General features: G+C 44.8%; 1 protein-coding gene across 2 annotated transcripts in view; it reads right to left on the bottom strand.

The window, feature by feature from the left end:
• Positions 1-23,410, bottom strand: part of TMEM184C (transmembrane protein 184C) — a 265,505-nt gene that overhangs the window by 197,455 nt on the left and 44,640 nt on the right. The gene's annotated exons all lie outside the window — the stretch shown is intronic.

Raw genomic sequence — 23,410 nt, 5'->3', positions numbered from 1 at the left:
AGCAGCTGCCATTTACTACACAAATAGTGCTTTTGCGTACTTAAAGTTAATTTTTTTTTATTTACTAATCTAAGTGGTGTCTTAGATTGGTCAATTAAAAAAATAATAACAAATAGCACCTGCATTATTTTTTAGGCCCGCACAAGCATGGTGACATACGCATGCCCCTGCAGAATGGCACAACCGGCAACAAAAACCGCATCATTGCACTGTTTTTACTCTTTTTGTCGATGCTGTACAGCATCAGCAAAAAAACATTGACATAGCCAGTAGGCCTGCAAGGCAAGACCGATTGACTAATGCTTGTTTCCATCATTGGAGAAGAGGAGATGGAATCATAATGATTAACAATCAGGGAGGATAATGGTTAAAATAAAAAAATACAGAAAAGTGTCTCTCAGGTAGAAGGATGCATGCAATGCTTACTTCTGGCGAATCTAATTTATTACCTGTGTCTGATACAAACCACATTATACGATAAACAAACTAGAACTATTTGGCGGGTGTAAGGTGTTTACATGAATATATTATGGGTGCAAACATTGCGTAAAGAAAAGTATGAGAATGCAAATTGTAAGGTTTGTGTAAAGAGAGGAGACTCATTAAAAATGTATTTGAGTTGTCATAGATAAATATAACAGATAAGATCCTTTGCAAAGTGATGGTGATACAGTGATGGTCAAACAAGATAACAATCGATAACATGTTTAAACAACTGCATTCTTAAACATGCCCACTTTGACAACAGTAAGCCTGGGGTGTGCACATATAACCACAAACACATATCGGGTTGAAAAGAAAATAACATTATACATCGTCTTGAAAACACACGCTACCAGGGCCAGCTCCCCCCGCTGCTGGAGGCTAAGCTCCCGCTCAAGCCTGTATGTAACTGCTGTCAGCCAGACACCTGGCCGCTCTCGTACTCTCCCCATAACCTTGTTTTTCTCTTGCATAACTTTATCCTTTTTGCCTCCTTTTGGCCACCATAAACAGTCTTTTCTCGCACCTAAGCTTAACCTTTTACCCCCATAAACAGTCTTTTTTCCGTGTCTAATCTTAACCGTATATCTCCATAAGCAGTCTTTTTTCCCGCCTAAACTTAACCTTTTGCCTTCTTTATGCCTCCATCAACAGCCTTTTTTCCCCGCCTAAATTTAAACCTTTGCCTCCATAAACTGTCTTTTTTCCCGCCTAAACTTAATCTTTTGCCTCTTTTTGCCTCCATAAACCTTATTTTCCTCCCGCCTAATAAAACTTTTGCCTCTGTAACCTTTTTCTCCCGCCTATTTGTTACCTTCTTTCCCGCCAATTGTGACTTTATTCCCATATTGTAACATTGCACCTTTTTCCTAATCGTGTTTTCTGATTCCCGTCTAAACGTAACCTATTTCCCCCTTACCGGTATCTCCTAACCTCACCCAGCACCCCGCCTCCCCCCTAGGAACCCACTTAATGGAGGCCACAGCATGGCGGCACACCGGCCGCATGCAGCGGGCATGCAAAAGGCAAGCCCGTCTGCACCTGGACCGTGCCCCGCGCCAGGACCCCTGCATCTCTAACCACCCACAGCTACTCCTGAGTCGAGTTAACTGCCCTCATCCCAGGAACTCGCAACAACCTCACTTCTCCTCGATCAATGGCAGGACCCTTCTCCTGCCAACATCATTGATTCTCCTGCAACGTCGACCCCCCCGCTCGAAACCCAGCCTATATCCACAGACAAAAGAGAAATCGAATGCCTCCTGTTAAACGCCTGATCTCTCCACAAACATGCAACTGAAATCTGGGACACCATCACCTACCTCACTCCTGTCGTCATCTTCCTCACCGAGACATGGATCAACCCTGATTCCACACTGGACATCGCCACTGTCACTCCCAGCAGCTACAGGGTCGTACACCGAGACCCAGTCAACCAACACCGAGGTGGCATAGCCCTCGCCCACAAAGAGTCCCTCCACTGCACGTTAGAGGCCGACGACAACACTCCCGTTATGGAACACTTAAATTTCAAACTCAACACAGATAGCAAGTCCACCATCAGGGGCACCTTGGCAATTAGACCACCAGGACCACACCCCGCCTTCTGCGAGGACATCTCTTACTTCCTAGCCCCCCTGGCATCAGCTCAGAGAACGTCATCTTTAGCAGAGACCTCAATTTCCACATCGATGACCTATACTCTGCAAACTTAATAGAGAGCATGAACAACCTCGACCTCGCCCAAATTGTCACCGACCCTTTGCACATAGCTGGACACACTCTGGACCCAATCTTCACAGCCAGCAACAGAATCAAACACAGGCACACCTCTGAGATCACCTGGTCCGACCACTCAATTATCCACTTCTTTATCTCTACCACCCCCCAACACCACCAAGGACCCGACCAGCACCACCCATACAAGGTGGAGCAAGGTAATGAAAAATCTATGGACCAACACCCACAACATCCTCCCCTCCCCCCTCCTCGGAAACCCTCATGGCGGCCGTCCAAAATTTCAATCACAGAATGCACCGACACAGTCGCACACCTCAAACCCGCAAAACACGGCAGAACCTCAAAACACACTAGCTGGTTCACTCCTGAACTAAAAGCCTCCAAACGCAACTGCAAATAACTAAAAAAAAATCTGGTGCACCAACAAAACACCCAGCAACCAAGCCTACTCCAAAGTGTCTCTCAGTAAATATCACATGTACCTGAAAAACACCAAAAAGGAAGCCCTAGCCAGCCGCCTACAAAGCTAGCTCCAACCATAGCAAGGAACTCTTCAGCGTCATCAGGGAGTTCGCCAATCCCTCAGCTACCGAGAACACCATACCCTCCCCTCGCAGTACCTCTGCAACACCCTTGCAGACTTCTTCTACAACAAAATTGCCACAATCTACGAATACTTCGACCCGCAACCAACCAGTGGCAAGTTTGACAGACTACTCAACAGCAGCGACTCCACCTCAAATACTATAATCACTACGTGAGATCAACTAACTAAACAAACCCCATCTACCATCATGAGCTTCATCCACTCAGGAGAATCCAGAGACCCCTGCCCCCACCACATGTTCAACCTGGGGAGCAACATCAGCAAGGAACTCACCACCATCCTCAACACATCCATCACCGCTGGCTCCTTATAAGAAGGATGAAAACCTGCAGAAGTAAAGCCTATGCTAAATAAACAACTACCCCAAAAGAACTCAAGAACTACCGACCCATCTCCCTGCTGCCGTTCCCAGCTAAGGTCCTGGAGACAGCAAAAAACAGCCAACTCTTCAACCACCTAAAGATCAGCAACCTCCTGGATCCATCCCAATCGGGATTCTGTGCTAATCACTGCACAAAAACAGCCCTAATCGTAGCCACGGATGACATCCAATCTCTCCTAGACCAGGGAGAGACCGCAGCCCTGATCTTTCTGGATCTCTCTGCAGCCTCAAACACCGTGCCACACTACACCCTCCTACATGGACTCCATCCGAAGGGGATTCAAGGAAATACCCTTAAATTGATTGCTTTCTTCCTCACCGGAAGAACCCAGAGCATTCGCCTCCAACCTTACACTTCAGGCCCAAAGAGCAAAATCGGCGGCGTTCCCCAAAGGGCCTCAACGAGTCCCACCCTGTTCAACACATACATGGCCCCTCTGGTCATATCCTATGGTATCAACATCATATCATACGCTGATGAACCCAGCTCATCCTCTCCCTATCCTCAAACCCCATTAATACCAAATCCAATTTCCACAGGTGCATGGCCAGAGAAGCCAGCTTGCATGCCAAACAAATGCAGACAAAACAGAGATACTCACCTTCAGGAGCAACACCTCCCCATGGGATGAGTCCTGGAGGCCAGTGGAACTGGGCCCCTCGCCCACTCCCAGAGACCACGCCAGTAACCTGGCATCATACTCAACATCAAGCTCACCCTGAAGAAGCAGATAAATGCATTCTCCTCAGCCTGCTTCCTCGGCCTCCCCATGCTCCCATAAATATTCAAATGGCTCCCCATCAGTACCAGAAGCACTGTCATTCACCCAAGCCTTCATTACCAGCCGCCTGGACTATGGAAACTCCCTCTACGTGGGCTTAACCTCACAACTACTGAGCAGACTGCAAACCATCCACAACGCTGCAGCCAGACTCATCATCGACCTCCAGAGAAAATCCTACAGCACCCCCCCACTCCAGAGCGCTCCACTGGCTCCCCGTCCCATAAAGGTGGTAGTTCAAATTGCTGACCCATGCCTATAAGGCCCTGCACAACAGAGGACCACCCTACCTCAACCACAGACTGAACTTCCACCAACCCGCCAGACAACTACGCTCCACCTCCCTCACCCACACGTCCCACTTCAACAAAAGCAGAATCGATGGCTGCACCTTTTCCTACCTGGCCGTCAAGACCTGGAATAGCCTCCCACACCACCATCAGATTGCACCTACCCTACAGAAGTTCAGGGATGGCCTAAAAACCTGGCTGTTTGACTGACAACTCCCAATAGCACCCGCCCCGCCCCCCCTCCAAATAATGGCATTGAGCAAAGTCTGATTGATCCCTATTTAACCCCACATAGCCGGGCTGATGGGGAAAAAGCTATTTAAGTCAACAATTAACAAACGTTAGCAAAGCCAGTAGGTTTTGCCTATGTCAATGTGTTTTAGCCATGCTGTACACTGGTGTGGCTGCTGTTCAGTATGGCTAAAACGTTAGTGGTATGGAGTGAGGTGGGGTAGATTGTGGTAAAGTGGAATGGGGTAGATTGGAGTAGATTATATTGGCATAGAGTGGAGTGGGTGTAGAATGGAGTGGGGTGGATTTAAGTAGAGTGAAGGTGGGTAGATTGGAGTCAGGTAAACTAAATTGAGGTCGATTGGGGTGGAGAGGGGCAGACTGGGGTGGAGTGGGGTAGATTGGAGAGGAGTAGAATGGATTAGATTAGAGTGGGGTAGATAGGAGTAGGGTAGATGGGGTGGAGTGGGATATTTTGGGATAGAGTGGAGTAGATTGGAGAAGAGAGGAGTGGGGTGGATTGGGTAGATTGAAGTGGAGTCAGGTAGACTGGAATGGAGTGGGGCAGACTGGAGTGGGCTAGATTGGGTGGTTTATAGTTGGGTAGAATGGAATGGAGTGGATGTAGGTTGGTGTAGTTCTGAGAGGGGAGGAGTGGAGTAGGGTAGATTGGGGAGTGCAATAAATTGGAGTGAAGTGGGGCAGATTAGGGTGAGGTGGGGTAGATTGGAGAGTGGGAGTAGATTGAGGTTGAGTGGAGTATGGTAGATTGAGGTGGAGTGCAGTAGACTGGGTAGAGTGGGCTAGAATGAGTGGAGTGCGGTAGATTATAGGGGGAAATTTTGGGGTAGATTGGTGCGGAGTAACTTGGGGAAGAGTGGAAACGGTTAGAGTGGAGTGGGGTTGATTGGAGCAGGGTAGATTGGAGTTGAGCGAAGTAGACTCATGTGGAGTGGGGTAGAATGGAGTGAGATAGATAGGGTGGGGTAGTTTGGAGTGGAGTGGGGTAGAGTGGTGTGGGGTAGATTGAAGTGGAGTGGGATAGATTGGTGTGGTAGCACACTGCCATTACAGAGAACACATTTTCAATTGACATGACCATTACATTTGCACCGAAATACGGTTTTACTGCGCACTAATGCTAATGTGTGCAAATATCATCACTTACTGTATTGATGTGTTTTGATCGTATTAAAATGTGTTTCCACCACACTTCCAAGGTACAAAAAAATACGATTCATTTGTACTACAGCGGATATATTCTGAAACATCAGCACAGTTATTTTTTTTTCTGTTTGCTAGAAAGCAGGATTGTCACATAAATTCTCCCACTTTGAAGTCTGAGAAAGAAAAATAAACACCAAGCACCCTAGAAGGGAGCGCCTGACATTTGAGCTGCGTGGCGTCCCGACTGCACAGATACAGGGATCCCGTGAAAGGAAGGGTCCACCCAGAGACCGACTGCCCATGAGTTTTTACCAGGGAGAAGTGGGTTAACTGATTAATTTGAACCGCTCAAGCGAAGATTAACGGCTTTTGAATGAAACTCCGTCAACCGCAGACGTGGAGTAAATAACCCGTTGTGATAAGCTCGGCCGAGGTTGGAGACTTTCACTCAGGCCTTCGGCAAGGTTTCCTTTGGCCCCTAGTCCTGATGAGGCCCAAACTAAATGGGCTGAAACGCATCGACTTGATACAGAAAGAAGCCCTGTACCATTTGAATTCAAGTATAAAATAAAAAATTGCAACACCAGTAAAGAGTAGGGTGCAATGACAAATACCCTAAGAGGTGTTGACATGAGGGTGATCTTGATTGAAGTGAACTGCGAATTGTATTTTTGGTGTTTGTAAGTTTTCTTCGCAGCACAACTAATATTAGGGCTCTAAGGATTCGGTTTCCTGTTTTCAGATACATAAGTGTACTGTTTGCATGTATTTTTTTACGTTATTTTTTTACGTTGTGTAAGTAAATGTGCATTGTTCATGTGATAAAGAAACACAAATATATATTTAAAAAAATGGATGTATAATGATATACATTGGACCTACAACCTAATGTGAGTGTGTGTTTTTTTGAATTAAGACATTGGTTGGTTAGAGAATAATTTCTCATTGATGGAATAATTTAGGTTTTCATTAGCTATAGAAATAACTGTTGCTGCATCTATTCGGCTGCATTATTTTTGTTTTGACATTTGACATCGGTCTTTGAATGCCCAGCAAATGTGACAAGATTAAAAAAAAAAAAGATTTAAAGGCCTGTTTACAGAAAGCGAATTTGTGGAATAATACAGTTAACAAGGTCTGGGCAACAGGAGGGACTACAATGTAGTTTCCACCAATCAGTAGGAACTGCGCATTTGTAGACAACATAAACTTAGGATGGTGCCAAACTGATTCCATGCACCCCCATAGGCTATGTTGTCCTTTGGACCAGCTAGCTATCAGTGCCACCCTTAGCCCCCATAAATCTGACCAGGGAGCAAACGGTTCTGGTAACAACTGAACATGACAACTCTGTTCCCTCGGGAACCGAGGTGACATACTTCAAACTTTCACTCAGTCACTTGTGCATTCTTTGGCTCAGAGAAATATACAAAGAATAAATGAATGGTTTTTTTCAATATTTATTGAACCGTAGTGATTCTTGTATAGAATATATGGGCTGCGATGATTAATAGACAGAAGCAGATAAAAGTCATAATACAGGCCAACACAGAGAATAAAACAAAGAGCTCCATCATCTTGTTGAGACAAATTATATATGCATACATATAAAAGATTATAGTAATCGAGCGTACCCCTACGAAGCTAACCCTAACCTACATGTCTCGGGTGTGAATGTATGGTCTGCCAATAAAACCCCCTTCTGGATGATCCTACTCCTTTACCTGGTCGGTAAGTGTGTATGACCAGTCTTGGTCACGAACTGGACACCCCTCAAGGAGTAATCAGTCAGCTTCCAGGCGAAAGCTTCTGCATGCAGGGACCCCTCAAGATCAGCAGAAGTGTCTCCTCTGATTATGTTAGGAAACAAAAGGCTATATATAGAAATGGCATCCTTGTCTTAGGCCAAGATTGTGCTCGGGAAACCATTGTTTGTGTTCTACAGATAGCGGTGTCGCCATAATAAAGACATTTGTTTTACGTATGTGAGAGGCCTTGCACTAATGCCAAGGCAGTGTGATAGTATTCTAACAAAGTGTTCTGTGTCAGCAAGGTTGAAGTTTCTGCGAAACAAGTCAAAGTGTCGCAGATGCAAAATGTGTGTCAAACGTTAATGTGGCAATGAGAAAGCAGCTTTAAGAACAAGCATTGAAAATGCAATAGGTCTCGCCTTTTATTAAGTTAAAGCCATTTGCTTTCCTAATGGTATTGTATTGCATAGCAAATGGCTTTAACTTAATGAAAGGCGAGACTTATTGCATTTTTAATGCTTGTTTTTATATTTCTTCAGTGTTACAGGCTTCTGGTTCGGATCCTCCAACCCCTTGAACCAGAAAATCCTCTTAAAAAGGTGCTGTGATGGCGAGGACTACTGTTCTTTATGCCCATAAAATAAACAAATTGCAGCTAGTCTGCACTTTAAATTGATCATTTTGTCTAAGAGAGATCACAACTGCACGGCACACATGTTTTCGACCCCAGAAGGATGAAGGGATGAGTTGGCCATGCAGTCAATTGAAGCAGTTGTGTAAGTACAAACAACCATTGGTAAAGCCAATAGCTCATCCTTTTACAGCCAAGACCTATTGGCTTTGCTTAGCCAACACTAGATGTTTTTATGGTAGGGCTATGAATCGGAAAAAACATTTAAAAAAATCTTTTTAATATACTTTCTTAACTCTGCTGGACGGAAGATATTAAATTACACACGGAGTGTGAACATGCAATCATTTTCGAAGACATACCTTGAATGACAACATAATGCCCTCAAACTTTTCCATTCCCATTTGTCAGTATCACTTAGGTCTCATACCAGTTATGTGATCAGGTGGATAGGGGAGAGAATGTGGCGTCACAGCCAGAGCTACCAACTTTGTAACCGGTGAACCAGGTGCGAATTTCGGCATCGGCTCAACATCCTGTGATTCTGGGCAAATCACTTAACCTCCTCGTGCCTCCCAAAAAACCAACTGAATATGGCCTTGTGTACTGTAATTAGTGCATATGTAAAGAGCCGCACCTTTGGGCCGAGTTCGCGCTATTCTAAAACTGGGGGAAACTGCGTTTCTACTGTGGACATCTCCGGTACTTCAACATCTCAACTGGTAAATTCACTAATATTATTATCTGTTTAGTTAAGAGGGCCTTACATCTTGTTCTGACTCTCGTTATCTCAACCCGAAATGCGAGGGCCCTTCTCATGTTACCAAACCGATGCACACATTTATCGACAAAACACTAACCTTAAAATAAGTAGAGACATTCAACCACAGAGTTCAAAGATGTGAAATGTATTCACAAGCAATGACCTGCACACAGCTTTTGCAGTTCATAGATAGTACCAGTCAAACATGCCTGCTGGCCTCCACTGACCGCACACTTCCGGATTTGGCAAGGAAGGGTGTTGTTATATGGGTGACTGCTGTATTACCTGCAGGATGCACTACGTAAGCACATAGCCTGGGGGAGGACAAATATGTGAAAGCCCTAAACTAGCTAAATGGCCGTATCTCAGGGTAGGTGTCCCGGCCCCCCGGTGAGCAAACCATAGCAAGGTCTTGTGTGGCGAGACAGGCTGCAGCGTAGGGATTGCACCAGCGAGTGCATGCCCGGTGCTGCATAGTCAGCACACCCTTTTTGTGGGGGAGTCACACATCTCGGACTGGAAAACATCTCCACGGGGCAGGGCTACACTGCTCCAGGAAGATTATCACAACACTCCGCAGCTTTTGAGAGGCAGCCCTCGTCTTTAAAATGAACACGCATCAAGGGGCTCGTTCCAGGAGAGCCCACTCTTGCAAGCCTCAGCTGCTTTGCATAACCAGCGCGGTCCCGAAAGTGAAAGAGGACCGCGCTGCAGCCGATCTCTTGTCTTTATGGGGCCATGTGTTAGAAACACATGGCCCCATAAAGATAAGAAAGTGCTTTACGACAGACGCAAAGCAGGCAAACCAGTCCGGGTGGGCCGGCACAGAAAGCCAAAGGGAGGCAACCCAAACACGTAATTCCCAAAGGCAGGCCGCCTTTTAACATAAATGGTGACGCCAGCCAATGGGAATGAGCGGTGGGGCTTAAATCCCTCTTCTGAAAGTCCTCTCCTACAAAATCTCCTGCGGAGGTGGAACAGGGCTCCGCCCTGCAACGCACGCGAGACCTATAAAGGGTTTGTGTACCTGTAAAATTTATACTAATTCCTACCGGGCCTAACGTGGGCATCTGCTAGGATGAACTCAGGTTGGACAGCCTAAAGCAAATAAAGCCAGCAAATAGAAAGTCAGAAAATGCGAGTTACAAACCACAAATCCAATGGCAAGCAATGGGTAGAATGCATTCCTAGGTCAGCTTTCTGAATATCCCCAAGATGTCCTTAGCAACCCAGGCAGCTGTGCTATCTGGTAGGCTTCCACCTAAAAAGCAGGATGTGAAATTCTGTTCTAGCTGAACGATACCACGCGTTCACTGCCCAGCAATGCACAGTCCAAAAGGTTGCAAGGGATGCTCAAGATCCCTGCGAAGTCCATTGTCAATCTCTCTGTTGAGAAAGTGGTTGCCAACCACCACTACTCTGATAGTATGTGAAGTGAGCACCTGCCACCTTTGAGGATGTTCATTTTAAGCACAACTCATTGGATTGAATCTGAAAAAAACGGCCTGGTAATGAAAAAGTCTCTCAGCCTTCACCAAACCAATAAGCTACCATTCCTCTGTTTTGCCACAGTGGGCCAAATTCACAAGACTTTTACTGTGTCTTAATCCTGACATAGGTGCGATGTACTCCTGTGTTTCAAGGCCTGAATCATAAAGCATTTTTTGTGAATAGTTGTGCCCTGGTCCTGATTTCAATGGGACGTACTTGTGAATTTCCAAGAGAAGGAAATTCAATTGGACATAAAACGTTTTTTTAATCTGGACCTCATGAGCATGTCTTACTCCTGGAATTTTAGTGCGTCTGGCAATCATTTCTCATCAGACGCTGGAGTCAAGACATCCCATCCTTAGATCGGATTTGCAAACGCGCTGTCCATACATAAGTGAAGCACACTAATAGAAAAACCTGCAACTCATGCATGAAAGGTACAGTGGTGAAAAATGTCAAAGGAAGGGTCAGGACAATGCAGGACAGATGAGTTTTACACCCACCGTAGGGTGCTTGTCGATATTCATAACTAGCGGTAAAGCATGCTCCATGCTGGTCACTCTGCTCACACTTATACCTGAATGTGTCTGGGAGGGGGGGGGGGCAGGGGGAGGGGGGCGGCAGAACAGTGTGTGGTACTGTACACAAACTTCCACTAGGACATGTGTAGGAATAGGAAGCATTTTGTCGAATCTTATTTTTCAAGAGGGAAAATAAAACATATTTATGAAATGTCACTGTTTCTCTAACTCTATGTATGAGTAACTGATAAACTGCAGTGACTCCACACACATAGATTACAGAATTTGTGAAAACAGACATGTATCTGGAATGCATGTGGATACTTTCAGTTATAATAATATTTACAAGTTAATTTTTGTGTACTACTATTCTGTCCATACATTCCAACCATGCCTCTATGTGAACTTTCCAAAATCTCAAAGTCTTTCTTGATGAGCAGTCAACATTAAATTTATATAATTCCAAGTCTTAGGGTAGAAAGTTGCTCCTACTCACAGAATGGCGTGCTTTCGCAACACAACACTCTAGATCTGTCCGTCATTGCCTGTATACATTGAGACACGGCCAGGCATAAGTACACACAGCTCTAATGAGGCCTTGCAGGAACTGAGAAACTGCTGACCAAGCTTGCGTCTAGACACGGTGACTCTCGTTGCTTATGTTAGGTCCGTCACTCTCTGCTGTACATAAGTTCTTTATTGAAAGCTTGCCAACGCAACTTTTTTTAAAATACTCATTTGTATTCCAAGTTACTTGTGGTTTCTCCAACGAACAACCAGTTGCGTTGAGTATGTCCCAGCACAATGTGACATCAATGTACAAGCTTCATATATAATGGGGAGAAAGAAACTGCCATTTTCAGCCTTCAAGGAGCAGTACACGCCACTTAACACAAATGGTAACGTGTTTCAGGAGGATGGTGAGTAACATTTGGAATTTTGTATATCTGTAGAGGAACTGTGCTGGACAGAGGTTGACCGGCCCTCAGATGTTCTGAAGAAACATTCACTCCTACAATGTTGTGAATGGATAGAAATCCCTTTCAGAGGGGCCCTGCAGTGGCCCTCATAGTGGGGATCCACTTACTCTTACCTTCTTACAGACCTTCGTGGGATTGTCTAAAGGCCACCCACATGGGATTGTCTAAAGGCCACCCACATAGCAGTCGTCTATTGAAAACAATTGCAAGGAACATTTATTTTGTGAAGCTCATTATTCAATAGGATATGCGTGTGAAAAGTATTTCGGCATGAAGACAAGACAAACAATTCTGTGATGCATTTTGCCTAGCAATATATATGGTCAACATTACCAATAAAAGTGGCCCAATTATAATTCCACATATTGTCCCCACGGTTTGCTCACCCCACTAGATATTTGAATTGTTCCTCACTTTCTACATACCTTTATTCCCATGTTTTCTTCATTAAGATTTTATGATTATTGCCGCTCTGTGAAAGCACAAGAAACCAAATAAACAATGCTATGGAGTGAGCAGCAGGCAGTGGATGGGGTTGCGGGAAGAGCAATAGTACCTCAATCATGTTGGAAGCAGCGGAAGTGCACAGATTAAGAGGAATCAATCTGTGCTTGGTCTCTGCTCCACTGTAAGAAACTGATGTGATGTTTACAGTGTGCTGGTCAATTAAAAGGCTGCAAAGAAGGCCACTACTGTCAACAAATTGTAAGCATCAGGCAAGCTCCAAGCCCTTTACTGTAAACAAAAGAGTCTTGCAAGTGGGACGCATGCGCTAGTTAGCGTATGCACTCACAGGCTAAGCTTGACCCTAAACATGGCAATGAAATGCCATAGCTTCATTAGTGACTTGTACCAATGTGAAGTAAATCAAAGATTGATTATTTTACATAAGTTAATTGCGGAGTTTAATTGTTAAATCTATACAACAATCTTAATGGATTCAAGAGTATGTTCTTTCTCTTTTATAAATTTCCAAACTTGAGGACTGATATTCTAGACAACTCTGGGCCGATGGCATAAAAAGGCAGAGAAGAAAATGTATATATACTGCAAATGTTATTTTGGAACCCAATATACTTTTCGATCTTCTATTCGAGGGTGAGGAAGGTATACTAAGTTTGCTGTGGAACCACTAAAACTAACTAATTTGTGTTAGAGATATGTCATAAAGAATTGGTAAGCGTATAATCACATCATTCAAGAAATACTGAGGCTAATGCTATTATTCCTGCATAACATATGAGGAAGAAAGGGCGCTCTCATATATTAAGTAATAAATAGTTGAATCAGGATGTGCTAGGTTAATAGATATTTCAATCAAGATTGTCCTCTGCGTAAAGGATACATGGAACATTCTAGATAAAATTATATCTGCTGATATTGCAGTACAGAATCATGCACTGCGAAGAGAATTTTCCCGAGAGGATTGCTTAATGCCCTGCAACCACACTAAGTAAATCAGAAGGCTTGGCGGGGTGGAAAAACAGGAAACACGGGGAAAAAAGTAGAAGAAATAAGAAGGCAATTTGTGGGAGCGTAAAACCTGGAAGGATTGTGACCTGCATCTAGTAAAAAGAGAGAAGATTATGTGAGGCAACTAAAACTGTGCTCGAAGTTACAAAAGATGAATTCAGCTTCTTTGGGGTTAAAAATAGAAGAGAAGAGGCTATAAATTGTGATGAACATTAACACAACAAAGCGACAGTCCACCCGATAAAATGAAATTAACTGCCCTTTTGTCTGAAATGTAAAGGTTGCAAAGCAGTGCAAAACCGTAATCCAGGTCAACTCAGAAAAATATTAAATCATTTGGAGGAATGTCCATATTAAGGAGTTTTCCTACTGAGCCCAGTGCTGATGTTGATACAGGCATCTGGGTAATTTATATACCAGCAGAAAAAACAATGGCATTCCTGAAATAGGCCATTGGCGTAAGTAAGTTGATTAGGTTCATTTTATAACACAGGGAGATTACTTCACCACCAAAAACAAATGTAAGGTGCTAGATTTGGCCAAGTACTCATGAAGACTTAATTGAAGTAAAGTATAGTACACACTGCCCTCTACTCGATAAAGGTACTATTCAAGGTTCAGGATTATGCTAATAGAGGACTCAAACAGGAAAAGGGAGTGAAAGTAAGTAGCATACGAATTGTCAGTTGTGTGACTATAATGAAGAGTGTCAAATCCTGTTTTCTGAGTTAGGAAAGGCTTCAATTTGAATTTAAGGCGGTGTAAAGAAAGTAGAAGGATAGCTTTGTAAAGGCGAAAATGGATTGTGTCATTTGACATTAGCAAGAGAAATGATTGTAGGGCTGGAGAAGGTCACTGGAGCGGTTTTGCTATTTACACACGCTGTCCTGAACTCAAGTTACTGAAAAATGTAAAGTATTAATTATCCTTTGTCCCTGGTTTAAAATATAGATGAATCAAAAGATGTGAAGTGTTTCTAGCGGAGTCTGGGGCCGCTTGGTAAGGGATGTTTTTAGGTCTCGCCTAGCGACGCAGCGCAAAAGCGCTGTCGCTAGCGAGATCTATTGTTACTGACTTGCTTTGGAAGGGAGACAGGAGATGTGCACGCGCAGGACGGACTGCAATTGTGAACGCTCCCGTGAACACGCGCTAGTTAACTTGCGATGTGCACATCTCCTGTCCCCCTTCTGTCGTCCCAAGGCTCATGCAGTTTCACTTTATTAATGTGCACGCGCACTCAGCTCGGGATGTCCTCAAGCCACGGTGAGCGGCGCGCTTTTGCTTGTTTTATAAGACCCTCTCAGCCTGAACCAGAGGCAATGAATCCAAACTCGCCCTTGCTCCTACTCCATCATCTCTCTTCCGATCTGCTCATTCTGATACAATATCGAGAGGAGGTCGTAATGCACCCCTTCACACAGTGCCCCCCAAAGCCCAACCTCAGGGTTTCCCAGCAGCCCCTCCATCCTCACCTGGTCGCAGCGGCTCGGTCAGGGTCAGCACCAGCAGCAGGAGGAGGCGCCGGAAGGCGCCGCTGTCCGCCGGGGCCACCATTTATCCGCCGGGGCCACCATTTATCCTCCGCGCGTCCTCCAGCCGCGCAGTAGGGGGCTCCTCGAGTTGTTCCGCCGGCAGGAGGGGGCCTCTCGGAGCGCCAGGGCCCGGCGCCTTGGGGACCTGCAGCGGGTCTAAGCCCCCTGCGCCCCCTGGTTTTGCTCTGTCCAGCGGTCGCTAAGCACACAAGCTCCAGTTTCACAACAACATAGTACAGGGCCCTTGCGGACAGAGGCTTGTGTGGCCTAAGCAGCCCGTCCTCGGTGTGCAGGGGGCGGGCCCAGTTGAGCCAGGGACCACTGCCTTCTCCGGCCCAGAAAACAACATAGCGCAGGGCGCGACCTCCTCTACATCCCAAACACTGCCGGCAGCCAATCAGCGAGTGGAGGGCATCGCGATGCCCACACGCTCGTACTCATGATTAATCCCCTCTTGGCAGGTATCAGAAGGCAATGCCAGTCTGCTCGTCTATCAGCGCACAGGAAGTCGGGTTTATATTTACATGCTACTGAATGAATAATGTTTTTAAAGGGCCGGGTTCTCCACCTTTCAAGGAATGGATGGTCTTCTTGGCATCCTGTTGCTCATCGTAGTTTTTTTCTCTCTCCAGTTTTACATACCGCAAACGCGACCCAAAGGCATTGGAGCGCTTTACGTGAGTACCAGTTCTAAACACATGGTCACATTGCTATGTTTTTTGGGCGAATTGTTATGTTTTTTGGCCAAGTGGAGATTAAGTGATGTACCCATAATCAAAGGATGTTTAGCTGATGCGGACTCCAACCTTGTTTATTTAGTGTGCAATTGCATGTTTCTGTGTATAAAAAAAACATCAGCCGCACTCCTGTTTTTCTAGCTGTTCTTGTAGGCAAACCGATTCTAGGTTGCTATATATATTAATGGTATGTATCGATCTATAGATAACTAGGCAGCCCTCGGTAAATTTCCTAAGAAAGGAAATCACCTCCGCTGTTCCAGCGCAGGATAGGAAAGTGTCATAGGTAGTCTGATATAGATTAAAAACACAAAACTCGTTTTGTGGAATTCGGATGAAACTATGCCGTAAAATATATCACTATGGTGAGTTAGAGCGGCATTACTGTCTCGCGCTAAGGGGGCGTGGTACAAAGCTCTCTCTTCTCTGGCGGGTTTCAGGAAACGTCATTTGTCGTTGTAAATATGTTCAAATGACCATGAATAAATTACTACGCGCAATGGCCCAGCCCACTCCGATCATTGAATAAACTGGGAGGGGGGCGTTCAGGCAACGCGCTGCAACGTGGACCTTCCCTGGTCAAAAATAAAGCAGCGAGAACGCAAACACTGGCCTATTTAAAACAAGCATTTGCAATGCAATAGGTCTCGCATTTGCGAGAGTTTGAGCTGTTGGCATTGTAAACGACAATGCCTTTTATTTACGTGTTGGTTTTTAAAACATAAATGAAAGGCATTGCAATTTACAATGGCAATTGCTTAAACTCTCGCAAATGCAAGACCTATTGCACTGCAAATGCTTGTTTAACGTGTGTGTGGATTATCATAAACAGCCATTTGTTGCTTTTTTTGGAAGTCTCTAGGAAGGAAGATTATTAGATTGCCTTTTGGATGGAGGAACCATAATAAGTTGTATGGTTTTGCAAGATATAGGGATGCGGATTTGTAATATTTAAAAATCACACTCTAAATGTTTTCAGGCCAACTCATCTCACTGGCATTTTCTTCTTCGAGTCCCTAAAAAAAAGGTTAATAAGTGCATAAGAATCCCAGCTACTCTGTGGTAATTTGGAGATCTTGGACAACTGAAAGTTGTTCCGCTATTCCTCAAATGCCTAATCAATCTTAATAACATTAGATTAAAAAATAAGATTTTTAGTCATTATTTTATTGATAGCAAGTTAATAACCTTCGAGTCCCATTCATTTCTACAGCAGCTTATGTAGTGCTGATCATTACATAAAACTTGTCATTTTAGCATGTGCAGCCTTTAAAGTCACTTGCCATTAGTATTTGCTACTAATGTTTTAACTATCTAAAGAGTATTTCTAAAAAGGTACTGAGAATTATAATTTGTCCACAGACGGAAAACTACTATTCTATGAGTTATACATTTTTAAAACACTTTGAGATGTCGAATGCATTGAAGATGTCATACAATATACCTTTGAAGACATTTTGTTGAAAAGAAATTATGTAGTTGAGCTATTTTTGCAATTTATAGTTGTATTGGTTTCCTTTGAAAGAGTTTTATTACAAATGGGAAAATCTGAATAAGATAGTGCAACAAAAAGTTATTAGTGTTATGGATGACCGATTTCGAAAACTTATGATGCATACCTGGTTTACATATTTTGTGCAGTTGGTTATGGCAGGTTCTCATGAGACAGTACTTTGAAGCAAACAGATATTTGATTAAGTACAAAAGGAGGCTGCGGAGTTGTCAAGGCAAAGTTAACCTGTCACTATATCGTCATTTGAATAATTAAACTGGGCGGAAAGACAGTGGATGCACAGATCTATTAAATCTTGTCCCCACTCATAATTGGAGATCTAATAACGGACTAACATGCACGTACTATATTTTTCAGCAAGCAGAGTCCTGCTGTATTACTCAACAAGGGAAGATTAATAAACCCATCAGCTGAAACTGAAATGAAGTCTTGGAGACAATAAGAATTTCTGTATCTAGCTGCAATGTGCAAATGATAGTGAAGGTTGTGGGCCCCTCTGCTGCTCAAACCTCCAAATCCAATGGTACACGATTTTAGCATTTGCAGCTACGCCTTCAGAACCTCAGTGCTTTCTTAAAGTGCTGCACTGACAGTAAACAGAGCTGGTGGACAACAAGGACTTAGGGAAAGCAGTTAACGGCCTGAGTTTGAAGAAAGAGTTTACATTAGGGATAAAGCAACACCGTACAAAACAAGACAGACAGGAAGAGAAATGAATGATGCTGCACCAGTGACTGCTACAACAGAGTTGTGTTTTGATAACATCACTCACGCAGCTTGCAAGTGACAGCAGGTCAGTGATGTAACGAAACTGGAGGTGGTCCCCCTACACAGTACACGTAGGGGGCCCATTACAAGTCACCAGCTACCACTTGGGTCTCAGTGTACTATGCTGAGAGGGGCCCCTGGAGCTCGTGGCCCTCCGCACCGCAAGGACTGAGGGAGCTAATTTTACACCACTGCCGCAGGCCAATTACAAGAAATATCACAATCTTTTCCTTGATACAGATGGTTCTGGGGTGTTGATGCATTGGAGACCCTCTTAAGTCATTTTATTATTCTTAGGAGGTTGCCCTATGATGGATGTCACCAGAGTCTAGCACTTCAAAATGAATTCTCCTCCATAAAAGGCAGATTAGGCCGGTTCATTTACCCCAGCAACAGCTAACGTGTGCATCAAGTGGAGAGAAAGTGCAAACTTACAGGTGAGTAATGTGAGCACTCGATATCTGACTCAAGTTTTGTTTGAATCGACAATATATGTTAAAGATTGTTAATTTCTGAGCAACTGCTCACCTAGTGGCTTTGTAGTGCTTGGGTATGAAGTGAAAGAAACATCTATACTAAAGACAAGTCTTCATGGCTTCCATAAAAGATTGAAAATATTATTGATTGGCTAAGGAATGAATATTAGAGAAGAGATTCGATGAAAACGTGCATTAAATCCCACCCCCGGCACTGCTCTCTTTTCACTTTAGGACTGCCAAGGGAAGCCTGAAATTGACGCAAAAAATAAAATAAAAAACAAGGTGGATAAGATCCAAGCTCATCAATCAGGAAGGAGGCCGACAGTTGGGTAGCAAAAACCTTTTTTTAAACTATCTGCTGTGATAGCAGGTGCCAATGGAGCTCTTGTTGAGCAACCAAAATGTGATCACATCATTTAACACATATGAGGCAGGTAACACTTTTCGTAACATCTGATGCTGGCCTATCCCTACTTCTGGAAAGCCCAAATATAGCAATCATATACTGTACCCTTGCAGAAAGGAAATACAACATCATTAAAATATGCTGGTCATGGGACAGTCGAGGAAGAATTACATTCTGTAGGCTGATAAATAAGAGAATCGAAGGGGTACACCAGTCGGATACATTTGAAACCTAAATTTTTGACTAAAGCAACATGCATTATTGGCAGTCTCGATACCCTGCATCAAGTAACTCACATCCAACAGACATTAATTCGACTAAATTGCTCAAGACAGCCCCTCAGTCATAGTGTTACAGCTTTATCAGATGTAATAAACAGCTGGGAACAGGCCTAGAGCCGGAGGATCATTATGATCCAGATTTGGGCTCATTAATAGCAGCCCAACAACATTCATCTTCCTCCCCTACTGTAGGTACTAGCGCTGGGATGCTTCCGGGTAGCCATGCGCTCTATAAATGTTTTTCCATTCCATTCCAGAAGGCGGTGTGCGGCTCACAAAATACGAACGGAGATAACTTTCAAAGAACCAACTACTATGGAGTACGATCACTAGAATACATTCATCTAACAGAAGTCATCAGGGGACCCTGTTTTTTCCATCAAGAGCAGTATTCAGATTTATGACTAGAAGAGTTTCAGGGGTCAGATGAGTATGGATTTCTTCATAAAATTTCAATATTTTGGTAGCCAATGATCCGTTTCTAAAAGTTGTTTGTGAGAATGTTTTAACTAGTGAAATCCACTAGTAAGCATGCCATTTGCACTCTTTTTTTCAGAGATTTCACCAAGCAAAAACAAATTCAAAATAACTTACATCTAAGACAAGTGTCGGTAGCCCTGTGACTTTTGAACGGAAGACAATCTGTACCATTCGGTGTAACAGCAGCTTACTTCTAGCATGCAAATGTGAACTTGAACTTGGTGCCCAGTTTATGTATCATACAGCCATTTTTTACATTCCAGTCTCTGCCATATGTTAACAAGCATTAAAAATGCAATAGGTCTCGTCTTTATTAAAGTTTAAGCAATTCTGTTTGTAATTATTAGTCATCCTCTGTGACGGGCGTTAATAAAATCACTTGTAAACAAAATATGTCTGTACGTTAAGGCCTGGGAAGCATATACGTGTTTTGCGACTGTAGGGAACAAGAAAACAGCGTGAAAGAAGGGGTGAGATTCGTGACAAACTCACTATAGACGCAAATCACATACGTCAAATTCGGATAACTAATAAAGTTATGGTCTGGCATAAAGATATAGGATAACGTTTCGGTAGCCATACCTACAAAGATACAATGCACGCAACAATACTACCCGGGCAAATTAGTGACTGTGAGGCTTAGGTGAACAAAAGCAAGTGGGCAGTTGGTATGGAAGACTAGCTTTCAGTTCCACAAGGGTCCCTTCTTCAAAGTAGGCCTGGGCTAAAATTTCGTTCCGTTTGCGGAAATTGCGGTAATTTGACATTTTCGCGTTCCGCGGAAAGCGCGAAAATGTCAAAATTTCCGCATTCCGCAGCTTGGCGATAATTTGTTTCTTGCTCGCGCTGTAAAATAATACATTCTCGCGCGCGATCGCCTTACCTGAATCCCTGCGTTCGCCGACAAGTTTTCTTGATCCGGTCGCGTTCTCCATGAGATGTTGTATTGTTTTTAGCCATTTGCGCTGTCTCACGACAGTTCGCGCCCGCAGTGACGTCATGCGTCGCGTGATCACGTCTTTCTTCTCGCGATCATGCAACGCGAGACAACTGAAAACAAGATGGCCGCGCCCGCGAGCAACCACATGGGTAAGTTGGCGAGCCGCAACCATGCAGAAAATCTCGCGAACATGCGGGAAAAAAACGTCCGCATCTTCGCGATATTTCCGCGTGTTTGCGATAATTTTTAACATTTTCGCGATAATTTGCAAAGTGGATTTCGCAAATTCCGCCCACCCCTACTTCAAAGGTTATTAGCGTTCAGCTTGAGGCTTATGTCTTTCCGACAGCTGACAAGCGTACTTCTATAACCTCACGAACAACAAATGTCTAGCACATCTGAACTTCCTTTGTTGGTCAATGAAACCAAATATTTCTCGAGCCAGTAGCAAAAATTACACTGGAGGCAATAGCCCCAAAGTGGGGTGTGGGGGGTAGAGAAAACTGGCAAAAAATGCATTATTGGCGGGCATTTGAGGGATTATCACTAAGGTGCCTAGAGACAGAGAGGACAGCAGGTGTCTGTGAGAGGACTCCCTGTCTTTCCTGAAGAAAAGCCGTCAGTGAGTGACTCAAGCACCACGGAAGGAAAGCACCAGAGAAGCCACCTTTCTTCAAGACAGACGATACTCGGCTATAATAAACTTTCGAAGGGAATAAACAATAGGCCACCATCACTACCTGTATTCTGCAAGCCGTCATCTGTCTAATGCCAAACAAAACACCGGCCTCTTTGGTGTTCCTGCTCATAGGACAGACTCGCCGAAAACATTTACGTATTAGGTCAGACAGACAAAATCAAATATCACAAGACCTAGCATTTGTTTCTATGCAACATGTATGATGCGTGTGTGTCCTTTCTGCGAACTGTAGTAACTTTAAAGAAATCACGCAACTTTACTGTATGTATGGCAACTTTACATGCGTTTCTGGATACATTTGTAAACCCTGTTTTGTAGGGGTCTTACTCAATGTTAGATAAGAAGGGAGCTCTGTTAAATCTCAGCAGGAGCAGGGAATTTACACTGGGTCCAGGACCTCTCACTCCAGCACCACTTACCTGCGAGCCCAGGTAGCGCTTGAGGCACTCTTCGCACACTGCCTTCTTGCAGCAGGGTAGGGGCTTCAGCTGCCGGTCCTCCAGGCAGACCCGGCAGCAGGCGAGCACCAGCCACCCCAGCCCCTGCTCCGGATATAGGGACTCCCCGACTCCAGCAGACCAGGGAAGAAGGGGTTGGCGGGGGACAGCAGCGGCGGCGGGTCTGAGCCATCCTAGTGCCCGGGGAGGTCATTCTCCACGCAGTAAACGCTGCACTGCACCAGTCTTTTGGGCTCGGCAGCAGCTCCTCTGCGGGGTGGTAATCGGTAGTCTACGGCGATGGAGGGGCAGGGTCTGGGGCACCCGGCTGCGCTGCCCCTTCAGACTCCCCCTGCTCCCCACTGCCCTTCCTCCAGCGCTTCCGCCGTCTCCGCTGCTGCTCATCGTGGTGCCTCCGCCGATGCTCGGGCCCCAACTCCCTGCTGCCCTGCTCCTCTTCACCCCGTGTCTCAGAGGAGGGGATCTCCGCCACTCCTTCCACCTCTCTACGCTCTGCTCTACTGGCCTCCTGCCCCGGGGGCGCCTCACCGCCAGTGCCCACCATCCTCGGACCTGGTTCAGAGTCCTCCATGGCCGGGGGCCTCCTTGGCCTAGCCCCATGCAAGCTCTGCTCGCAGTCACCGCTGCGCTTCCGGGTGCCACCCCGGCCCTGTCCACGACCTCAAGGGCACCCGGGGCAACCGAGAGTCCCTGTTCCGGCTGCACTTCTGTCCCGTGCCTCTGTTAGGGGTAATGTTGTGTTTGTTTGCGTTTTAGTTCTAGTCCGCGCTACGTTCCTGTTTCACTCCGAGCCGGGCTGCAGGGATTGTGTTTGCTGATCTTTTTTTTTTTCTCCCTCTAAAGGGGTGGAGAAGCAAGCCAGGAACTGCTGCAGAACTGAGAGTGCAAATCAGCTCACTTTCCAACTACTGTAGCAAAGAAACCCGAGTCGTGACTGACCAAAACAAGCGCTCGCCATGACGTTTTTTTTCCCTTTTTCAGCCGTCCCAGGCCTCGCCTGCTAAAAGGTTTCTTATCTTTATGGGGCCATGTGTTTGGCCCCGTAAAGATAAGAAAGCTTTTACGCCAGCAGTAAGTCGGGGCAGTCAGTCCAACAGGGACGGCTCTAAAAGAGAAAACTGTACGTCACTGGAAGCTCTTTTCCAATGGCTGGCCACCGTTTAGCATAAACTGTGACGCCAGCCAATGGAAAAGAGGGGCGGGGCTTAAGCCCCGCTAGTGAAATCTACCCTAACTCATTAAATCTCGCCAGCGAGACTGCGCATGTCTGCTCTGCCTACGCTACCGAGACCTAAAAAGGAAGACCAAATTGTAGTTTTTCCCTCTCATTTGATCATCTATCTGTAACTTCAGCATAACGACTGCATGAGCGTTTGAGACTGCAACGTTTCTCTTTCAGGTTTAAACTAACAAATACTGAGCAAGTATCTACTTTACATGAGATCCATTATTGTAAAAATATGCACAGTACATCCCTAGTGGTATATTTATGAGAAATATCATATTACTAATATGAAAGCAATCAGTAGAATCAGGTTGACACTGGATGCTTGATGCCACAGAAGTATTTGCATATTCAAGCCTCAAGAAGAAGAACTCTCAGTTCGAAATGGAATGGGGTAGAACTCAAGAAGTGTGATAGCATGTGTTTAACCGGACATTTCAATGTAGTATTTGTGAGCGTGAACTGAAAGTAGTCAAATATAGAAAAGCAACCGAGAACAAATAACAAAGGTTCAAAGTCTTATTGAAAGATAAATCACACCAGAGTGTCAGTAAGTGCGGTGCCAGGTACTCTTGCCCACCGTAAAAGTTTGATATAGT

The sequence above is a fragment of the Triturus cristatus genome, chromosome 2_2 (genome assembly GCF_964204655.1).
Source record: "Triturus cristatus chromosome 2_2, aTriCri1.1, whole genome shotgun sequence".
Taxonomy (NCBI): domain Eukaryota; kingdom Metazoa; phylum Chordata; class Amphibia; order Caudata; family Salamandridae; genus Triturus; species Triturus cristatus.
This window is presented reverse-complemented; position numbering and strand designations above follow the sequence as displayed.